Raw genomic sequence first — 21,416 nt, forward strand, 5'->3', positions numbered from 1 at the left:
CAAGTTTCAAATCTAAATTTGAAAGTGATTCCTTGAGTGTTTGTAACTGTTATTCACCAGAACTTGGCGCCATCCTTTCATATAGCAACTTGCGCGGTACTTCATTCATAGAGTTTCTAAGCAGGGGGTAGGGGGATTCATTCTCGAGATTAAAAGAAAAATCGTATCGTGTTCCAATGTTAATCTGACGACAGCAAAATTACTTATTCGACATTAGAGTAAAACTCTTCCCCAATTTTTTTATTCCCCCAATTTTTTTCTCGATGGCACAACTTGCGCCATTCATCCCTCCTGTGGGCGGCCCTTCTCTCTTAAAATGAACCAACCTTTCCTTTCATACGGCTACTTGCGCGGTACTTCATTCATCGAGTATCGAAGCAAGGGGTACGGGGGTTCACCCCGGAAAATTTTTAAAAATTAGCTTCTCAAAATCGTGTTTTAATGCTATTCCGACAGTAAAATTGCTAGTTCGAAAGTAGAGTAAAATCCCCCCCCAAATTTTTCTCAATGGCGCAGCTTGCGCCATACATCCCCCCTGTGGGCGGCCCTGCTTAAGTTTAAAATTTGGTTTGGATGGTGATACGAACGAACAGATGGACACACGGACAGATATTCAGAAATCACTGTCGGTATGTAGGGACCATGAAACATGTAAATCCTTTGAAATCTTGAATTCTATTGCTTTTTTAACGACCAATACAAAAGTAATAAAATAAGGAAAACTTGTGTTGTGAATAGATGGAAGATGAACTCCCCGAATTATGGTAAGCATATTATTGAGTGCTGCTGTCGTAAGATAAGGGTACTAAACATAATAATTAATAAATAAAAGTGGAACGCACAAGGAATTATTATTTCTAATCGTAGACATTAGCAAGTTTATTTGTTTTCTTTCTAGATGAAGCCTTATGGTTATTACAGTATATCGATTTTGAATCTTTATATTTCTATTATTGTCTCGTAAAATCCTCCTAATCATATATAGGTCAAGAATCAAAATTAAACAAGAAAAGACCTTACAAGAAAAGACCGTACTTCATAGTAAAATGCTTTTCTACTCTTCTAAGAGTAAAGTTCAAGATTCGAGATAAAATACAGTAAAATCTGGTCTAATGTGCCCAAGGGACAGTCAGATAATAAAGAAGTCGGAAAGGTGAGTTGAGTTGATTTTGGGTTTAACGTCCCGTTCAGCAGCGAGGCTATATGAGACGTGGACCTACTGATTAACGTGGAATCCGAACCACATGAACTCCCGCCGGGAATCGAACCGGGGTTTCTTACACCAAAGGCGCGTACGCTAACCGCTTAGATACGAAGGAGCTCAGTCGGAAAGGTGATATTTTTATAATTATTCATTTCCTGCCCCACCCATACCATTAGAAATACACTTTTCACACCAAAAAACGCTATTTTTCATATTTTCTCACCTCTCAGCACAGGTCAGTATTTCATAGATATTTATTGGAAGGTCATGGTGTGGTGGCTCATTGGTAGAGCGCCTATCTCTGGTGCGTGGAGTCCCTGGTTAGTTTTCCCGATCAGGTAAGCTTGTGGTACAGAACATCGTGTCTGTGAGTTTTCTCGGGTACTCCATTTTCTCCCCCCATTCTCATTCCACCAATTTTTTTTTATCATCATTCTTTTATCTGAATCGTTCATCTCTCTTAGCCTAAGGGCATAATCGTGGAACGTTAAACTGAAGATTTGCATTTCGTTTTATCTCATTTTTTATAAATTTTTACCTTAAAGCCTATTGTACTGCAAGTTTTAAAAAAAGTATTGAAGAGAAAATCCACGAATAAAAATATTGTGCAAATTTTAAAGTTTAATAATATTAAACCTAATTGCAGAAAACATTTAAAATGATATATATCAGGGCTTCTCAACCTTTTCTACTGACGTACTGGTATAATTTATACCATCGTAAGTTGTACGTACTACCCAGCAGTGACTCGTGTACCACAGGTTCAGAAACCATACTGTACGTTGTATGTGCCTACGTGCATACAAGTTTAAAACAAACAAAATATTAACATAAAACGTGAATCTAATTTTTCAGAAGTGATTCAACTTAATTTAATGTTCATTGATAAATTATTGCACAGATATGATAGAACTAAAGCGGTAAAAGCTAAGTTTTTTTTTAAAGTCCTCCATAGATGACCCCTTCTTGACAAACTAACATTTTTACGGAAGTGTAACAAGTTGAGTAGACCGTTTAGAAAATGTAATCTTTATTTTATTGTGTAATTTTTTCCCCTTAAGTAATGGGAGTCTACAGTGCTTATTTTATGTAATTTAAGTTATAATACGAGGAGCAGTCGAAAAGTTCCCGGAATTTCATTGTAATTATTTATTACCACAATATAGGTATACATCACCTTAATCGCTTCTTGAGAACTCATTCACATGTTCCATCGCTAAAAATAATTAGTTTTAAATAATTTATTATGTATCGTAGCTTTCTAGAAAGTGCTATAATAAAGTTAATTTGAAAAAAAATGTCAGCTACCTTCTCATCTATGACACAATTTATGAATGAAATAATTAATTGATATATAAGCTAGTATAATGAAGAAACTTCGATATAGGGGAGACCGGGGCTATTTTCGTCAAGGGGCTATTCGGGTCAAACTTAAGACAAAATATCTCTGCGCACTTAATATGCGCATCAGTACCCTGATTTTGCATTCACTTGTAAGTTCATTATCAAAGGGAAGGTTGTATGTGTCGTTGATCTGCTGCTTTCTTATCAGTTACTGTGAACATGAAACTACTCTGAGCAAGGTGAATTGCAATATTTCAAATTTTGGTCTGATATAAAATAGTGCCTGTATGATATAAGGTGCTGAACCTGTATAAATGCATATATTTGTAAAATCATTACCTTACACGTAAAACAGAACTTCCACATGTTTTAACTATAATTTTTTATCTGTCTCGTGTGAAAGTAATAGTTTCCTACATAAACATGTACAAACGGGGTTATTTGACTCAAAAAATATGGGGCTATTTGGCTCAGTAGGGGCTATTTGAGTCAGGTGTAAACTTACTTGAATGTCTAATTTATGAGCTTTAGTTTTGTGTTTATGGTTCAATCTCCTATAAGATGCATGTATGGGAAACAAAACACTTCTTTTCTTTTAAGATGTACGAACATACAAATCAAAATTTAAATACAAGTTCAATAATGAAGGCATGGGGAAGGCCATGCAAAGTGTAACAAAATATGATTTGAATTTATTTGAGGCTTCACAGCTCTGCAATTTTGCTTTTGAAAGTTTGCCAAGAAAAGTGCAGCTCGAAAGGGTGAGATTAACTTGAGTCATAGTCATGAAACAATTCAAAATGTAGAACCGAAAGTCATAGGATACTCCACAGTACTGACAGAAGAACAGAAGGAGCTTGGTGTTGCGAATATGAATCTAGCGGAAAAAAAGAACTAGCATCCCCTGAAACGATTTGTAAAATTGTGCATCGATATGCTATAATAAATCAAATTCTGCATCCTTGTAGAAGCAAAAAATTAGCTCATGAAAATTGGTTTTCATGTTTTATAAAACGATATCCAAATTTATCATTAAGAAAGCCTGAGTGCTTTCAAGAGCACGTGCTGAGAGCGTTAATAAGGAAGCATTGAGTCCTTTTTTTAATACTTGAAAACAGTTTCTTCGACTACTGGTAGGCAAGTGTCTCTAAGTTATGCATTTCTCGATAACTTCTATTATCTCGTACTTCAGAACTTTGAGAAATAATTGATATCTCATACATTTGTATAAAAATAATTATAATTTACTTAGATTTCTCTAGCACAAGTTTTGATTTTTCTCTTACTATAGCCTACATTCAATTTTGATTGATAAGACCTCTAGTTAAAGTGATTTTGAACACAAAACTTATTGTCAGTTCGTTTTATTATTGTTATTATTATTTTGAAAGTTAAATTTGAACTAAAGTGATCATTATTAATATGTATTCTCTTTATTTACTGACAATTAATGTAGAAAATGTGAAACTATCCGCAGTTTCTTTTTATGTTGTTCTGTCAGGAGGTCTTATTTTTACACCTTTGATTTACAAATGTTCATTTCAAAGACAATACATCAAACCACTCCAGGATGATCCTATACGTGTAAGAGATAAGAAAACAAGTACTCTTATATTATTGGAACGCTGAAAGAGTTTTAGCTTATTCTTAATACCCTTTCCTAAAGAATCTATCCACTTATTTTCTTTTACTATGAAGTTGTGATTTTATAAATTATATAGAAAAGAGTATTATTTAAGAATATAAATCAGTGCTAATGTAATTTATATAAACAATGTTGATACAGGAAAAGACCCAAATAGCCCCGTGATTTGTACTACTCTCGAATTCTGCCATTTTAATTTTAAATTCCTTTCCTGAATTTCCCTGATTTAATAGGTTCTTTATTCTTTAATATGTTGTACTACAAGTATAATAACGTGCGTAGATTATAGCATAATTATTTAAACTCTAAAGTGCGTCATTTTTGGGAAAGTTTCAGTTTTCTTTTACTATACTCAAATAGACCCGGTCTCCCCTAGTACCGATGTTATATACAATGAATATTTACTACTTAGAAAGAATAATCGGTTTAACATACATAAAGTCTGCACCATTTTTTTAAACAATACCTCAATTGGGTTAGAAAGAAAAGGTGTTAATAGTAGGCTCTACTTGTTTAGAATTATTATCTTCTTAGTTTCTAATAGTTATTTTGATAAAAGTTTGTAGAATATACTCAAGTTGGTTTGAGTGAATATGTAGATGGAAGATACTGTCGACATGATTGTATTGATGAGTTATATTTAATTACAGGTAAGGTGAGGTCAATGCAGTTACACGATTATTTGAAAGTGTATTTCAAGTGTTAGGGTTAAATTAGTGCATACGTCATATAGTATGCTTAAACATTGTTTTTTGCACGAATTGAATATAGATCTGTCTTCACGGTTGCCGGCCCGGACCAACCGGATAAGCAATTTGCCACTAAGTAACACCGACTATAGATATTGCATTGTTTTTAATACCTTTCACTCCATTTGTAATATTTCCACTCCACAGACTTCAATGTTTGACTTTATTTTGATTAACGTTTAAAGAAATCTATCTAATAACTATAAAGAATTGCAATTAATCAGCCCGAACCCGTCCCGACCTCAAGATGAAGCAGTGTCCTGAGTCTGGGCCGGCCCAAAATGTAGCGGAGCTGGTTCGCTCAAGCCCAGTTCGTGTAGTTACAATCAAGTATGTAGTCTAGTAAACTTGAGTTCCAGTGTTACTCTGTCCAATATCAACCTGTGCACACCATATCTAAAATCCAAATAAAGAAATTTCTTGCACTCTTTTGCCGTTCCTACTCATCATACCTATAGATAGACAGACGACCCAGCTGACAGCAACACAACTGATAGCAAAACTATGAAATATGAAGAATTGAGATCTTTTTAATTTTTAAATCTTCGCCATCCAGTGCATCATACTTACGTGCGTGATCTGATTTTTAAAGTCTTTCAGTTTTTTTTTTATTTTAATTATTTTTGGTATGAAAGATGCATTACACAACAGACACGAAGAACCATCACCACTTACTGCTGCAAAATACTGTATTTTTACTTCAATATACTGATCGATCTGGTTTCAAATTCCTCTTTTCGCTAGATTCGTCTTGATCTGATATTGTGCACGAACATTTTAGTACGGTAGAATGGGCACTACTTTGTTGGTCGTTCGTCACACTAGAAGATTATAGGAGAGGGATATTACTCGGCCACATGCACTGCAACTGGCTTCACTGTCAGTTTATTGGCAACTAATTAACTAACTAACTAACTCTATGGCCTATCGAACCCGGAGGTTCAATGCTGCGTTCAAAAAAGCTCTCCACTGACTTCTATCCTTAGCTAATTGGATCCAGTTTCTACTTTGTATTCCTATCTCTGCGAGATCCATCTTAATATTGTCCTCCCATCTGCGCCTAGGTCTTCCTAATGGTCGTTTTCCGATTGGTCTTCCAGTCAAGACTTTCAAAGCGTTTCTACTTTCTTCCATTCTAGCTAGATAACCCGTCCACCTAAGCCTCCTAGACTTGACGACCCTAACAATGTTGGGTAAACCGTAGAAATTATGTAGTTCCTCGTTATGAAGTTTCCGCCATTCCCCATTCTCGTTCTTCTTGGGTCCGAATATTCGTCTTAAGATCTTGTTCTCAAATACTTTTTCAGTCTATGTTCTTCCCTCAGAGTGAAAGACCATGTTTCGCAACCATACAGAACAACAGGCATGATTATCGTTTTATATATTTTAAGCTTCATATTCTTCGACAGAATTCGCGACGACAAGAGATTTTGAACCGAATAGTAACACGAATTCCCTGCTTTTAGTCGACATTTAATTTCTTCGTGAATATGATTTTCGTCTGTTAATATCGATCCTAAATATTTGAAAGTATCCAATTTATCAAAAGTATTATTTAATATTTTAACGCATCCACAATTTGCCGTATTCCGGTCCCGACGCATTTCCATGTATTTAGTTTTTTCTGCATTTACTTCTAAACCCATGTTCTTGCAATCGTTTAATAAGATCTCTGCATTTATTTCTACTGTTCTCCTATCATCCCCTATTAAATTTACATCATTAACATATGCCATAACCTGGTGAATACCGTTCAACTCTAGGCGCTGGTTGCTATCTTTGATTTTCCTTATGGCGTATTCCAGAACGAAGTTAAATAATAATGGCGACAACGCATCTCCTTGTTTCGGGCCATTTTCTACGTGAAAGCTCGTGGACAAAAATTTTCCTACCCGGACTTTACTTTGGGATTCATTTAAACATATCTTAATTAATCTAATTAGCTTTCTCGGTATTCCAAGTTCTGTAAGAACGTTGTATAATGTTTCTCTCCTAACCGGGTCGTACGCCTTTCTAAAATCAATATATAATTGATGTACCGGGGTATTGTATTCCCACTTTTTTTCGAGTATTTGGCGAATGGTAAATATTTGCTCGATAGTTGATCGACTTCGTCTAAATCCGCACTGATAATCTCCAATAATTTCATCTGCGTATGGGGTCAATCTTGCTAACAGAATATTTGAAAGGATTTTATAGGATGTTGACAGAAGAGAAATGCCTCGATAATTATTAGTAAGTTTTGTCGCCTTTCTTGTGAATTGGAACAATGATTGATTCTTTCCACTCTTGTGGCAATTCTTCCTTGTTCCAGATAAGGATAATGAGTTTGTGTATGTTGTTCCACAATTATTCGCCTCCAGCTAAAATTAACTCAGCCGGAATTTCATCTACACCCGGAGATTTGTGTTTCTTTAATTTCTTTATAGCGGTTTCTACTTCTATTCGGTTGGGTTCTGGAATATACGGTTGTGCGGTGTGTATCTCCTTTTCTCCACGCACATTAGCTTTTGGCTGCGTGTTCAGCAAATCGTCAAAGAAATCTTTCCATCTATTTAAGAGGCTATCCAATCCATGTCAGTGATTGGCAACACTGAATTCAATTTTTGTAGCTCGCTTCCCGATCCCTAATCTACACAGGGCAAAAAATAAATAAATAAAAAATAAAAATAAAAATAAAAAATAAATGAAAGCCAGAGGCAGGTTTTGGAATCGGTTTAGCTGTTCTAAGAACATATGCCATCTTATAGCTTAGCCTTCTATTCAAACCGGAAGTAACAGATATCAACCATCTCTTCCGGTCTTAAAATTGATTGCTATAGAACAAAAAGTGTAATAGATAGCGATAAACTTTTATCTTAATTGCATTATCGTTCTAAGTAAATACAACATGTTGTTGCTTAATCCTCTAACCAAACCGGAAGTTGTAGAAATCAACCACCTTCGATCTTAAAGTTGATTGGTATAGAGTAAAACTATAATTGATAGCAAGAAGCTGTTTTCTGCAATCAATTAGTCACCACCAAGAATATGTTCCATCTCTGCTAATACTGGAATAGGTAAAAAAATCTACTACCTGTTCCGGTGTCTACATTAACTAAGAGATTATCTCGCCATGCAAACGATATTCCTTCACGTGGTAAACCCATTACGTTGCTTCTTGTTCACAACTAAATATTTAATTAATAACTCAAAGGAAAAAATCCAAAGAGGCTAATCTACATTTGGGGCATCAATTTTCTTCGGATAAAGTTTTACAAAAACAACTATTATATTTATGTATATATATATATATATATATATATATATATATATATATATATATATGATCCTATACACCGTATATGCGTATATGATAAATGTTATCGTAACACCTATTGCATGATATAACCCAATCCATGATACGCGAGTAAAAACGTTTAGAATGGTGGTTTTGTGCAGGGAGACGTCTATAAAATTGTGTTGTTAGTACGTCCATATGTCCGTTATTGCGCATGATAATTCTTGTGAGAGTTTATGTGGTGAAGATCCCACGTTAAACTGTAGGTTCATGTTACATATAGCGTTGCTGCGAAAGGAACGTTAAACTTTAATCAAATCAAACCAATTGAATGGACACGAATTTTTAACTTCTATTTTATAGTAATAGATAGTTAGAGAAACTGCCTCGGCGGAGTTTGTCAATAAAGTCAATCCGTTAAAAATTTAATTGGATAACCGCGACTTTGACGATGATTATATAGCCTATATATACCCCATTTTTGCAATAGACAGCTAACTTAGCTATTCCGACTAAGTTCGTCAATAGAGTTGATCCATTACATCTTAACGGGTAACGGTGACTTTAACGGTGGTAATCCTTATCCCATACATATATTTAGGCTGATAGTTTTTTAACTCTGTTTACCACAGTCTACTTCTTCTATAGATCTAAATTATGGTATACATAAGTATAGTATGGGATCTACATCTGTCGAGCAAAACTCGAGTAAATATCAAAGCAAGAATTGTAGGAATTATTAGGATATTTTCTTATATCGATTTTAGCTTCTTAAGAATAGGTACGATCTCGCCTTTACCATTCTGTTGGTGGACATTATCTTCTGCGTGAAATTTCTTGAGGTAGTTCTGCTTATCACACATTCTCATTCCACCAAGTCTTCCATCACCCTTGCCTTAATCATTATCTCCCTTAGCCTAAAGGATATAATTGTGGGATTTTAAATTCAAAGATTTCGTTTCATTTTTACCTTCCTACTCAGATTGTAATTAGCAGAGTTTCCCAACAACATCAGTTCCGATAATTGGATTCCCATAGTTTTTGAGTTTTGGAGTCTGCGGTACTATCACATTGTGAAACTAAATTCATTTGTTGAGTTCCCCTGGCTATGTATGCAGGGTACACGTTTTTGGAGCGGAAAACGTGAGTTTGATTCCCGATAGGAGCTCATGTGGTTAAGACCTCACGTTAAGCTGTAGGTACAAGTTTTATATACTCTCGCTGCTGAGAGGGACGTCCAATTTTAATCAACTCAAATAAACTAAGTTGCTTACATGGTGAGAACCATAAAGGATTAAGCGCTGTATCGCCGGACCAATTTTAGGAAATTTACCTTGTCAATTGGTCAATTGGAGAATTTATTTAATTTTGTGAGAAAGAATAAGTGAAAGTCAGGTAAGGGGAATAATAAAAGTTAAGAAAGTGGTTGTATTTGTTGGTTGTTTTTGATGTTGTAAGCGGCACTTTATGTGGAGGCGAATCGACTCTTTCGCGGAGAGGTATACTTGTTATGATATAGTGCTGCAAAAGGTTCGTGTATATCAAGACTGTATCGTAGATTGTAAAATGTACAGAACAATTTTGGCAAATCTTTATTTGACAACCCCACGTCGAGAACAGAACCCAACCACCCTCTGTGGGGCTTCTAACCCATTCCTACTACTACTACTACTAGGCTACTACTCCTTATATTATTGATCTGTATAGTAAAATTGCACCTCTGATGTAACGTAATCTAACATAACGTAATGTAATCCAATCAAATATAACCAAATACAGTACATTTTCGTACTTCTTTCGATTTTCAAATTAGTCCAGCGATACAGCACTAATGCCAGCATGAATAATGAATAATGAGTATATTGCAACAGAAAATTAGTTGAAAGCAAGCAAGCAAACAAAAATGTCATACACTGTACGTTGTTCTGCATTTTCTTAAAGAAAGATCACTTAACCATATCGTACTGCTAATATTAAGTTTACCTTAATAAGGATTAATATAACAGGATTAATGGAACAGGATTAATATACGGGACAATTCCCTGTCCCGACTAAATTTACGGAGACGCGGGACACTTAGGCCAAAAATCGGGACTGTCTTGTTTTTACGGGACGTATGGCAGGCATATAACTTGGTAGTAGCATTTTGTGATGAAATATGTTGATCACAAAAATGCTATTACCAAGTTATATGCCTGCCATACGTCCCGTAAAAACAAGACAGTCCCGATTTTTGGCCTAAGTGTCCCGCGTCCCCGTAAATTTAGTCGGGACAGGGAATTGTCCCGTATATTAATCCTGTTCCATTTCTGCCATCAATATCAGCTTATTTGGAAAGTGAAAAATAAAAAATTCTGACATTGACTGAGAATCCTGTAGTTAGTGAATGAACAATCAGCTGAAACATGTAACAGCTTCGAGCAAGTAATCACACTACCCTCTCCGATTTGATAGCGAGGAGGCCAACAGATTCGCAGCACAGAGTTGCTGTTGTCCGTTGGCAGACAAGGGGATCTGCAATCTTTGGTAAAGTTAACGAACATTTGAACTGTTGTTGATAGTACAATATAGCCTCGGTTATCCGGTCTTGCTGATCCGGATTTCCTGGAAAAATGCCCTTTTTCGCAATTTTTGAACACCCTGTATGGGGACACTTTCAATAGGAGAGAGGTAATATTTGGGATTTTTTCATCTCCCACTGTAATAAAGCTGTGCACCAATTTTTACAAAAATCTAAGATCGTCAGGTCAGATTTTGTCATTTCATTGGTTGATTTCACATGGAATGCCCCGAATATGTAAATGTGGCCCTGACAGTTACACACGACACAAGGAGAAAAATCAGCTAAGTTTTCTCCAGATTAAACTCACAAACAAAATTCTGGCAAATACAGTCATGCAAATAGGTCTAAATGTTGCTAAACGCACCAAGAATATTGAAGGTAGGTTATATCACTGACTTAAACAAGATGATAGTATTTGTTAAATAAAAGAAAAGTAACTGCAGCTGAGGGAACTTTTGCCTACTATACTGTTGTTCATAATCAGAGCTACAGTTCATTGGCTTGTGCTGAAAAGTAAGGAATGGGAAGCGGGCTCGTATCCACTGGGCGGGGGTTTGGAGGCCGCAACCTCATAAATTTTTACTACCCCCCTAAAATTTGCAAGGTAGACTTGCAAATGAACTATAATATGGCGATGAATTACACGTATAATATGTTTGGATCGGCCTCCCCCTTCTACTTGCCCTCCTGCAGGCATGTAGCCACGATTTCGTGAAGAGGGGGATCCGTGACATGAAATACTGTGGTCATCACACCAGAGGTTCGATCACTCTAGACTATTTACTGGAACATATATTGGTGTTTAGCCAGGATTTCTTAACGAGGGGGAAGGGGCGTGACATGAAATTCTGAAGGCCCAGGAGCTTGATCAATCTAAATTACTTTACTATCAACATATATTGGTTGTGTAGGACAATAAAATGAGGATATGTTGGTAAGTATTTTAAAAAGAAACTATGAAGAAATCTCTAGTAAAAGATTTAAAAAAGTATTGAAAAAGATTTTATAATATTTACTTCTTCCTCTGTTTATTCAAATATAAGAATCTTCCTTTCATTATGACCTCAACTATTATAAAAATACATATTCACTATTATAAAATGTGTATACTGAATAATGTCTTGAAAAATATTTTACAATATCTGCATTCCTTTCTCTGTTGAATCAAATGCTAACAGAACTTTCTTAATATAATTTTTTGTTTTTATTATTCCGTCAACTACTGTCGGTTCCAAATGACAGGTTAAAGGATGAGTAGAAAATTCTTTTTGAAATAACATGTTTGATACTGCAAGGATGCAATGAAGAAAAATTACGTTAAAAAATGTCCACGCTGTTACACACAATGCACTATGCTTTCGGAAACTTGAAATCTCCCTGACTAGTAGCAGAAATTCTAAGAATTCTGTAACTTTTGTAGAAATTCCAAATTCCCTGACTCTTCCAGGATATCTCGCTCACCTCACCACCATATATTGCAAGTACAGTAAGAAGTCGAAAATCCGAGCTAATTGGAACCACAGGTTGTTTGGATTTTCAAATTGTTAGGATTTTCTAAAATAACCAAGAAAATGAAATTTAGGCTTAAATATACTGTAGGGTATGTTCTTTTGTCCATACAGTGGTTATACAGTACATACAGTAATTACAATACCGTGTGTAAGGCTACTTACTTTTTAATGTTTGTGAAGAATGTGCTCGTACACTAAATTACACAGTTCTTGTAACTCACACTTAAAACTTAACCTGTTTAGGCCTAAGAGAAAATAAAAATAAACATATGCATGCCTAGAGGCGTATTTAGGGGGCTTCCGGGCTTATGCCTCCCCCCGAAATCTTACTTACTATAGTAAAGTATATGAAATATTTTGCAGAATTTTCACATTTTCAGGAAAAGCCCTCCCCGAAACAAAATCGTAAATACGCCACTGTGCATGACAAACAATTACATATTAATGAGCTTTGGTAAAAACACTTATTTCACACAACGCCGACGGAAACCCTATTGTTTATTTATCGTTAGCACTAAGACAAAATGTAAAGGCTTCTAGGGACCATGTTCGGATTTTGAAGTTCGGATTGTCGACGTCCTACTGTAATACAAATTTGCTCATAAGGAAGAGTAACCAAAAGCTTCCTGTAGTTTTCTAATTTTAACGCTGATCCTTTTTTTCTCATTTCATTTTGTTTTATCCTTCCTTAATTTTTTTTATTTCTCGTCTCGAAGGAGGGGTCCGGACTCCCCGGACCCCCCCCCCCTTGGCTACGTGCCTGCCTCCTGCATGTTTGGGTTGCCTAGGGGTCTGGAGGGGAGAGATCAAAAGTGTCCCGTATACTCATGAAAATAATATGGCAGGCTTACCAAGTTATTGCTTCAGTACAAGTAATAATTTGTTCCTTGTCAATTAAGCAAGATGGTTGATAGAGGGTTATAGAAAAGTTGTGTCATAAAAGTTCCAAAAATTTTAAACTAAAATTTATTTGTAATTGTAATACCTTGTACTTTTTATTTGTATTAGAATTATAATGACACAGATAATAAATTAACTAAATTTATTATCAAGATAAAGTTATAAATATTAAGTTTTATTAGAAAGCGTATATGGATAAGTTACAATTCAGAAATATTTACCTGGTATCAGGTTCTAAAGAAAGTTCTTGCGTTTCTTGTTCTATTGTCAAAGAGGTATTTTAAACTCAAGTGTAGTTATAATATTGTGCCTATATATATTTCGCTCTATCTATTTGTTGTATTGGTTTTGTTTTAAAATACTTTTTTCAGGACTTCAAAGATAACATGGACAAGAGGCAAATTCACACGATTTTCGTGTTCCAGTTCAAGCTAGGCCGAAAAGCTGCCCAGACAGCTTGTGATATCAACGTTGCGTTTTGCTCCGAAAACACTAACGCAGTGTTGCCAGATCTACTGATATTGCAGACGATCTGTTTTTTCTACGTTCTACATATCTACTGCAAAAGAAAATGAAAAGTGATCAATCTCTTGCTTTTTCCTTACTTCGAGAAGTTAAAGAAATATATTGTTATTAATATTGAATTTTCAATGTTTCCTCACATAAAAAGATGAAATTTCTCTGTTATAATACACAAAGCTCTGTAGAACATATAGAGCTTTACTGTATATAATACGAATCCAAAGAATACAACTGTACGTCATCTTCTATAAGATTCGTCTATATTCTGACTTTATGTAAGATTTACAAGTAAGTGTTGTTTAGATTGGGACTTGGGTTGGAAGAATGGCTTAGATCATTTCTCCACGATCGTCAGAAAGAAATCGTCTTACACCACGATCACGTGTGACTGTACCATATAGCTACGTTATCACTACGTGCATGAAAATACATTTTCCCACTCCACTTCGCACTCCTCTTTCACTACGTTTTACTTCACACACATGTGTATCAAATAATATTATTATAAATCGGGACTTTCCCTTTTATTTGCTCAATGTAGTTCATCGGAAATGAATTCTGGACTGCTTGTTTTGACTACTTCCCCATTAATAATGGCAAATTTTATTGCCCCCGGATTTACATTCAAACGCTACCATTGTATGTGTCTACTGCTTTCTCCTGTTTTTTTATCTTTGAATCTCCTGCTTTTCCAACTGACTGATCTGTGAACACTGCACTAACGAACGTACGGCACAATGGAGGTTCAAGAAATTCCGCAGCGGTGACTAGAGTCTGGAAGATGACGAGCGCAGTGGTCGGCCATCCGCTGTTGACAACGACCAACTGAGAGCCTTAGTCAAAGCCAAATCACGCACAACTGTTCGAGAGCTTGCTGAAGACTTGGGTGTAACACCTATGACATTTTCCAACCACCTGCAAGAGATACGAAAGTCAAAAAGACACGAGAAGTGGGTGCCACACGAATTGACCGAAAATCATTGAAATCGTCGTTTTGAGATGTCGTCTTCTATTCTTCTGCGGAACAAGAACGACCCCGTTTCTCGACAGGATTGTGACGTGTGATGAGAAGTGGATTCTTTACGACAATCGGCTATGTTCGGCGCAGTGGTTGGACGTCGGCAAAGCTCCTCATCAGTTCCCGAAGACGAAACTCCACCCACAAAAGATCATTGTGACTGTTTGATGGTCTGCAGCCGGTCTCATTATCACAGCTTCCTGAATCCGGGCGAAATGAAGCACTGCCAACAAATCGACGAAATGCACCAGAAGCTTTGACGTATGTGCCCGGCATTGGTCAACAGAAAGGGACCAATTATGCTTTATGACAACGTTTGTTCGCATATTGCACAACAGACGCTGCAAAAGTTGAACGCATTGGGTTACGAAACTCTGCCTCATCCACCATACTCCCAGGACTTCTTGCCCACCAACTACCACTTTTTCAAGCATCTCGACAATTTCCTTCGCTAGAAATGCTTCAAAAGCCGAGACAATGCCGAAGTGACCTTCAACGACTTCGTCGCGTCCAAAACTCCAGAATTCTATGCTACAGGTATTAACACACTTGTTTCTCATTGGCAAAAGTGTATTGATTGTCATGGTTTTTATTTCGATTAATAAAGGTTCCTTTCAACTGAGATATGCTCTTTTGAAATTGAAGGTTGAAAACCGCAAAAACTTTCTTTACTATCTGATACTATACTGTATTTTTATGTGTTAAAGAAACGAAGGATCATAAATGCTGAGCTGCAAACGTAGTGCTTATGTTAGTTATTTAATAGTAATTTTCACTGTGAGAAATCAATTAATCCAAATCTCAACTTTCACATATGCAAAGACTATGCAAGAAAGCTATTTACAATTCAGTTAGAGACAAACTACTTGTACGAAACTCATTTCAGTGGAAGGGACATTGATTTTAATCAAATGGTGTAAGTCTAGTTCTTTCTTCATTAATTGAAAATTACGTATTTCTAGGTCTTGGCCTGGAAAATATGTTAAGGATCGGCTTTGTATTTTAATTATGCTCGTAAAACAAATTCTGATTTTTAAGATAAATTTCCAATTGTTCAGTTGGCAACACTGTACGTAGTAAAGAGTAAAGTAGTTGGAACTGGTAATTGTTAGCGAGCTGTTGAGAAGAGTGTTGTACGTATAAATCAGAAACAATCAATACCTGGCCTTCAACGTGAGGTTAAAAGTTTTGTTTTTATTTTAGTGCAGTTAGATATTAATTATTAAATCAACATTAAAATAAAAGGTGTTGATCTGTTCTATTTTCTTTGAACGCAAGCCAAGGAAATGAGGTAAAAAGTTTTGTTATTTTAGTACAGTAAGAAATTAAAGTTAACGTCGAAATGGCCTCCTGCAAACCAGTAGTAAAGAACGAGTCCGTGACCTCTAGGCCAAAGTCAAGCGAAGTATTGCGTAGCGAAATGGAGTGTCCGATTATCAGACCGCCAAAGGACTTGAATCCTTGCCAACTTCCAACTATCCTCGATGTACTGCGATGTTGCTTAGAAGAGAGGTTCAATATTATAATTGCTGCAGACAATAAGAAGGGCCCAAGTTTTTCTGCTATTGCCGAAACAGTTGCAGTAAAAGTTGAGGAAGAATTGTACCAAAAGTGTTCCATCTCGTTTGTTAGTCACGACAGAGTTATCAAGATGATTAAAGGCTTCCATGTGAAGTATCAGGCACTAATGAAGAACTACAAACGTGATAATGTGAAACCGCAATATGCCGCTAAACTGGATGAATTCATCAGGGAAGCTGGGGCAAAACTTTTTGACATAGCTGCTTGTTGCAAGTGTAAGAATTTCAAAATCTGCACTTGTGAAAAAAATAAAAAAGGTTCCTCCACTTGAGCAATCCTTCCTTTTGGACCAGAGGACTACGACGAAAGGGAAGATTTGCTCCGTGGACAGGAATGAAACTAAAAGGATTCGCGTAGAGAAGACAGAAGGAACCGTGATTCCATAAGGAAAGAGAGGACTCTCCGAGTGGAGACTACCTATCAGCCGGACTTGGAATGCTAAACTATGCACATGCAGGAAGACGATCCAGATTCAGAGGAGATGCAGGCAATGGATCTGTCTGAGGCACTAACAGTAAGCAAGCAAACTGACGAACAGCCCTGCTCTTCTGCCAGCACCGCTACAATCACCCGAACGAACAGTCGCACAATACAAAACATATTGTCATCGACATCACAAATGCGCTTCCATCTGGCGAAAACAGCTTTGGCTAGCGACAGGTTCGGCGTTTCGGACCGTGCGACGGCAGCTATTGCCACAAGTGTTCTGCAAGATCTAAAGATCGTGAAACCAGGTGAAACAGTACTTGTAATCGATAAGAATAAAATTAGAAGAGAGAATATGAAAGTGACAGGTTCGCTTCAAGCTCGAAACGACACCAAGGTGAAAGGTCTTTACTTTGACGGAAGGAAAGACAAAACTATATACATTGAGAAAGAAGAGTCTAAGTCATATCGGAGAAGCAAGACTGAAGAGCACATTTCTCTTATCGAGAAGCCAGGATCGAAGTATGTCGGCCACGCTACACCCTCATCTGGCTCAGCTGATAGCATTTTCAGAAGCATATCTGCTTACATGGCGGATATTGGGGACGATATGGAACACCTTATCGCTGTAGGTTGTGATGGTACGGCTATCAACACAGGTTTGAAAGGTGGGATCATTCGCCGCCTAGAAGAGAAGATTAACAGACCCCTTCAGTGGCGGATATGCCTTCTGCACCTAAACGAGCTTCCGTTGAGGCATTTGTTTGAGCACTTGGATGGTGCAACCAGAGGTCACGATCCTATGGGGGTGAGATTGGTCAGCAACTGAAGGGGTGTCAGAGCCTGGGAGTAACGACCTTCGAAGCCTTAGATTGCGAGCTACCTAACGTTAATGCGAATGACCTTAGGTCTGACCAAAAGAACCTGCTAGAAATTTCTCAAGCAGTGAAATCCGGAGTTTGCAGTGACGATTTGTCCAGGCGTTTTCCAGGGCATCTGTCACACTCCCGATGGCTTACGACAGCCAACCGCATTCTCCGTTTATACATAGCAACAGAGAATCCAACACCTCAGTTGAAGACACTGGCAGAGTTCGTCATGAAGTGCTACGTACCCGAATGGTTCCCAATCAAGTGCAATAATTCAATCAAAGACGGGGCCCGTAAACTCTGGAACATCATTCAGACCAGTAGATATTTGCCAATGAACCTGAAGAACGTAGTGGATAAGGTCATCTCCCGAAACGCGTTCTTTGCTCATCCGGAAAACTTTATCCTCTCCATGGTGACCGAGAATAGGGCGCACATTCGAGAGTTGGGTCTCAGAAGAATTCTGAAAGCAAGGGAGCAAGAGGAGAGTGTCATCAGAGTGTTTGAAGTTTCTAAAATCAATTTTGATGGAACAGATTATGTGGATATTATTGACTGGATGAACTGCAAATTTATCTCGCCTAAAGTCATGCAGAATGTGGAGACAGACTTTATCAAGTCATTGATACAAAATAAGGAAACAGTTGTGGACTGGGAATTTTCAACCTTTCCGTGCCATACCCAGGACGTTGAGCGTTGTGTGAAAGTGGTCACAGAAGCGTCCCAAATGGTATGTAATTCCTAGAGAAGGGACGGATTCATTCGTGCAAAACTGGCTAGTCAGGCGGCAATTCTGAAGTTTGATCACAAATCTAACTACAGTGCAAACTAAAAACTAATGAACAATGAACGTTAAGAACTGAATTGTCAAATAAGTGGGTTTTGGTGATTTTTTATTTTTGTTTTGGGCAGTTCTGAGGAACCTAAAGATATTCATTGACGTAGCTGATTTTTTTTACTGTTGCTAAAGACTATTAAAAGTGAATTCATTATGCTGTCGGAAGTTGTTTAATGTAAAACTTTTAAGAAATAAAATTAGTACCAAAAATAGTATTTTGAAAGTTTGTCAAAAAATTGGGTTTTCGGTAAAATTTTGTCATTTTTTGGCAGTTCTGAGGAAACTAAAGATATTCATTGATATAGCTAAAAAATTTACTGTTGCTAAAGACTATTAAAAGTGAATGTTAATTGCTGTCGGAAGTTGTTTAATGCACAACTTTTATGAAATAAAAGAATAAAAAACGTGTTTTGATTAATTTTCAAATTTTTGGCAGCTCTGAGGAATCTAAAGATATTAACCAACTTCGTTGAAATCTCGCAGACGTTGTTTTGAGATCATGAGGCAAGTTTACCGCACTATCGGAAGTCGATTCATCAACTTTCGATTTTTTCGGCCCACCCTACTCTACATTCAGCTTTTGCCATTGTCGGCTTTGGCAGACGTAGTGCTGGGGAAAATTTCGATCTGACCAAGATTCCGAGACAACTTGCAATGTGTTGTTTGTATTTGAGTAGCTAAAAGTACACCGTAGCACGGACCCTCCTTAAGAGCAGAGCCCAATTGTGTGCAATCAGTTCAATTGGCTTAAGTCTCTCCGTGTAGTGTACTATAGAACTGAACTTTCACTCGCCATATCACAGTTTACCAGCACTGATTTCAGTGGTGAATGGAGAGGGAATATTGCCTCCTTAGCTTCAAAAACACCTCTTCCCTTCTTGTCTTATTTGCATAGATTTAACTAGAGGTATGAAGCCTAAACCCTCACGATCTTTTTTCAAAATAACTTACACAATATCACGTACCAAAGTATTAACAAGTCGCTTTAATCAAATTGAAATTACATAAACAAACTGAACTGCATGGAACACAAATTCCACTAAGCTCAATACAGTTGACGGAACAAGTAAACACCACTTTCTCTGACTTCCTAGTTCTTCGCTATAGAATCATGCCTGCTCGGGTATATTCCAAAAAGAACATTCCTCACGCCACCAAAAACAACTACAGCATATGAATTGGTCCCCTAACTCAACAGAACTTAATCCTATAAAATATTTATGGGATGTTGTGGAACGAGATCATCGCACCATGACTCCTGCACCAACATCTGTGGGCTCATTGTGGGATGCCATTAGGGATATATGGTGTCAGATCTCCGCGGAAACATATCAGCAACTACCAAAATTCAAATAAAGTCGAATCAAAGCCATTTTTCGAGAAAAAACATGTAGAAACAAAGCAGTGGATAAGTGGTCGCAACGCAGTTAGTCCTCAGTGTACATATGAAGAATTAAGATAACATACTGATATATATGTTTGTACTTAGATGTTATACAATTCTATTTACATGTAATCATTTTGGGTATTCAATCAAGTTATGATTGCCTTTTTCACGCGAAACCTTTATTGCAATAATATAAGCTTGTTATATATATTAGATATGAATTAAAGATCTTACTATATTTGATTGACGAGTTTGAACTTAACAGGACCACTTTCGAAAATGATAAATATTTGAATACCATACGTTTGTACTGCGTTTGTACTGGATTTTACCGTAAAAATTTTCGTTTGTACCACTCTCAAATTCGGAAAAATTGAAAAATAAAGTGGTCCAGCTAAGTTCACGTGAACTTAGCAGGATCACAATACAAATTCCTACGAATATAAAGATTTTTCTGTACGATTCGTACTGCGTTTGTACGGTTGTACCGTAAAAAGTTTCGTTTGTACCGCTCTCAAATGTGGTCCTGCTAAGTTCACCACAATACGAATTTCAATGAATCTGAAGATTTTTCTGTACGAATCGTTTGTACTGCGTTTGTATCGGATTGTACCGTATAAAGTTTCGTTTGTAGCTCTCTCAAATCCGAAAAAAAAAATCGAAAAATTAAATGGTCCTGCTAGGTTCACGTGAACTTAGCAGAACCACAATACAAATTTCTACGAATTTTAAGATTTTTCTGTACGAATCGTTTGTACTACGTTTGTATCATATTGTACCGTAAACAATTTCGTTTGTACCGCTCTCAAATTCGAAAAAATAGAAAAAAAAGTGGTACTGCTAAGTTCACGTGTTCATAGCAGAACCACAATATAAATGTGTACAAATCTGAAGCTTTTCTGTACGAAACGTTTGTACTGCGTTTGTACCGGTTTGTATCATAAAACTTTTCGTTTTGTACCAATGTCAAATTCGAAAAAATGGCAAAATAATGTGTTGCTGCTAAGTTCACAATATAAATTTCTAGAGATCTGAATATTTTTCTGTACGAATCGTTTGTACTGCCTTTGTGCCGGCTTGTACCGTAAAAATATTTGTTTGTACCGGGTACAAATTCGAAAAAATCAAAAAAATTAAGTGGTCCTGCTAAGTTCACGTGAATCTAGTAGGATCACAATGCAAATTTCTACGAATGTGAAGATTTTTCTGTACAAATCGTTTGTACTGCGTTTGTACCGGATTGTACCGCAAAAAATTTCGCTTGTACGGGTCTCAAATTCGAAAATATCAAAAAATAAAGTGGTCCTGGTAAATTCATGTGAACATAGAGCTACTAACTATTTTCTTACTTTTGGAGAATACGAGAATTTTAATAATAATTATAGGAAAATTTAATGGACATAGAACATGAACCAAATTTCATTTACGAGTACATTGTAAAAAATAAGACCTATTTTACATCGACTATTTGAAATGGTCAAATGGTGTGTCTTATTTAAAGTGCAGACAATACATAACCATAAAAATAAAACAGCGAAAGACTTATATACAACAAATAAAAAGGAATAAATTTACATCT

The 21,416-nt window shown here is 36.6% G+C and overlaps 1 pseudogene; it reads left to right on the forward strand.

The window, feature by feature from the left end:
- Positions 1–15,338, forward strand: part of LOC145681963 (histone-lysine N-methyltransferase SETMAR pseudogene) — a 53,602-nt pseudogene extending 38,264 nt beyond the window's left edge.
- Positions 15,339–21,416: the final 6,078 nt, after the last annotated feature.

This window comes from Thermobia domestica, chromosome 3 (genome assembly GCF_964235325.1).
Source record: "Thermobia domestica chromosome 3, izTheDome1.hap1.1, whole genome shotgun sequence".
NCBI lineage: Eukaryota > Metazoa > Arthropoda > Insecta > Zygentoma > Lepismatidae > Thermobia > Thermobia domestica.